The sequence below is a fragment of the Suncus etruscus genome, chromosome 7 (assembly GCF_024139225.1).
Source record: "Suncus etruscus isolate mSunEtr1 chromosome 7, mSunEtr1.pri.cur, whole genome shotgun sequence".
Lineage (NCBI taxonomy): Eukaryota > Metazoa > Chordata > Mammalia > Eulipotyphla > Soricidae > Suncus > Suncus etruscus.
Window position 1 is genome coordinate 76176630 of NC_064854.1, and position 2951 is coordinate 76179580.

Consider the following 2951-nt stretch of genomic DNA (forward strand, 5'->3'; position numbering starts at 1 on the left):
AGCCCCTGAAGAGGTTGACTGATGGAAGGATGGAGGATGAGGTCTTTCCCCTCCAGTTCGGAGCACACGTCTGCCCACCCTGTCCAGCCGACGGTTCTGAGGTGAAACGGTGGGTAAACAGCTCGCAGACATGTCAGGCTTTGTGGAATATTAGCTTTATTTGGTGGACAAGACTGAAATCCAAAGACTCAGCATAAGTTCCAGCCAAAAGCCTCTTGCCTTCCACAGACCCTTGTTTTATCCCCCCAAAGAATCAGGTACCACCCAATGGTGGGATCAGATACCACCCAATGGTGGAAGCAGAATCCAGGTAACACCCTAGGGTGGGGGCAGAATGCCAGGTCACACCCTAGGGTAGGGCACAATCACGATCAGTGTAGGGTCAGTAACATAATAATCCCCTAAAATATTTACATACACAACAAAAAATCTTAGTAGATAGTGTGACCAGGTTATTTATCAGGACCATTCTGATAAATGATCTCAGATTTTCAGCCTTTAAGAAGACTAAAAATTGGCCTATTAATTAAACTTTAAAAAGTTTATTATCATAGGTGGTCACTATAGTTACTTCCCAACATTAAGATGCCATAAAACATATGCCATAACCATTAAATTACCATATTAATCCACTGAAATAAAATTGTAATGGATAATAGGTTTTATGAGTGAGTGGCAGGTAAAGAACTAATATTTTATTTGACAAACTTTTGTGATTTATAGTGCCTCAATATTTTTAGATGCATTATGTGCTTCAGATTTTAAGACATAATTATGGGAAATAAACTTGGAGCCAGAAAGATAGTATAGCAAGTAGGACACTTGGCTTGCATGCAGCTCATGTTGGTTTTGATCCCTTGTACCTCATAAGTTAGCCTGAACTGTAGGAATATCTCTGACACAGAGCCAGGAATATATAGCCATGTGTGGGCCAATAAAAGACTCAGAAAACTGGGGTTGGAGCAGTGGCGCAGCGGTGGGGCATTTGCCTTGCACATAGCTGATCCAGAAAGGACTGCCGGTTCGATTCCCCCAGGGTCCCACTATGGTTCCCCAAGCCAAGGAAGCGATTTCTGATTGCTTAGCCAGGAGTAATTCCTGAGAATCCCAAGGTTGTGGAGCAAAAAACCAAAAAAAAAAAAAAAGACTTAGGTAATAAAATTTAGCAGAATTTAAATTCTGTCTTTTTCAATTAAAAGTCACATGTCAGACTTCATTGGGAAGCAATATCAGTTTTGAGTTTTATAGAAGGGAATATATATACTGTTCAAATAGATAAGCACAATAATTGAAATGTATATTCAGAGTATTTTTATTTATAAAAATCAGAGTTCAAATTCTAAAATTGAACAAATTGTGCAGTTTTAGAATATACTCATTATTTAATAAAGAAATTTAGACTAGTAGAAAAGTTAATAAATATAACTTCTATAATTTTATATAATTTTATTTACTCTGAAACACAACTAAAAACATCAAGTGTTGTGATGGGATAAATTAGAATTAGTGTCCATTAAGTGTTAATAAAGAGAAATCATTTAATAGAAAGATCATAAAGAATTCAGTACAATCAGTTAACTAGAGCCTTGCCTAAAGTTGTATCAAAAGTGTCATTTAAGAGCTTACTTCATATATTTTCCAATACTTGGGAAGATTGACAGAAAATCATCACCCACCAACAAATTTATTTCAAACTGGACCAAAAATCAGGACACAGTATTGTCAACATTGTCTTTTCTATAATAACCCATTATTGTATAAGCTGGTTCAGGATTCCTTCTTGAAATAAAATTTTTTTGTTTTGTTTTGTTTTTTGTTTTTTTGGGTCACACACCGGCGGTGTTCAGGGGTTACTCCTGGCTGTCCATGTTCAGAAATAGCTCCTGGCAGGCACGGGGGACAATATGGGACACCGGAATTCGAACCAAAGAATAAATTTTTTATATCTGCATTTTACACGTAAGCCTCTTATGCTTTGGTAGTGTTTGGCTTTTCCCTATAAAGTAAATATGGGTTTCCAATGTAGAAGTTTATATGCTAAAAGAGGTTTTCTCCTAATCTTGCTCTATGTCCTCCCCTAAAGTACCAGCTTTAATAGAAAAAAGTATATTTTTCATTGAAAAATTGTACTTAAATCACTCTGTGGAAAATATGTTGTTGCATAAACATTTAAATAATATTTTCCATAATCATTGATTAATATAAACTCCTTCATAAAATTGAAAGTACTATTAAATAGTCAGCTCTGATTTCTTTATACTATAGAAAACTCTTAGCAATGCTCACTTTGACAGCATTATATATTAAAATTGGAACAAACACAGAGAAAATTGCATGGCCCCTGCACAAGGATGACACGCAAATTTGTGAAGCATTCCATATTAAAAAAAAAAATGTGGGGATAATTTGTATCCGAGTGTATATACAACATATATACAATGAGATAGATATACATTTTATTATAACTAAGAAATAAGTAATTAAAAGTAAAAATGAATATCAATGCATACATTAGAATGTATTTTATTTCCGATTTGAGAAAATACCCAAGATTTAAAAAGAAAACTTTTTTTTTTTTTTTTTTTTTTTGTTTTTGGGCCACACCCGGTGACGCTCAGGGGGTTACTCCTGGCTATGCGCTCAGAAGTCGCTCCTGGCTTGGGGGACCATATGGGACGCCGGGGGATCGAACCGCGGTCCGTCTCCTAGGCTAGCGCAGGTAAGGCAGGCACCTTACCTCCAGCGCCACCGCCCGGCCCCAGAAAACTTTTTTAATTTTAGTTTAGACTTACATTCTGAAGACCTCTTACAATATAAAAGAACATGAAAAGAAAACTTTCAAAATGTTAAATGGATGATCTAAGAAATGATTAAAATAAGAATTGAAAAGTTTTAACACTTGAAAAGAAGTAAGAAGTAAAAAAATTATGGTAATTATAGATTATCATACA

General features: G+C 35.5%; 1 non-coding gene across 1 annotated transcript; it reads left to right on the forward strand.

Moving 5' to 3' along the window:
- Window positions 1-2277: 2277 nt before the first annotated feature.
- Window positions 2278-2386, forward strand: LOC126015349 (U6 spliceosomal RNA). The gene has a single exon (XR_007498221.1). It is a non-coding gene; the product is annotated as a U6 spliceosomal RNA (small nuclear RNA).
- Window positions 2387-2951: the final 565 nt, after the last annotated feature.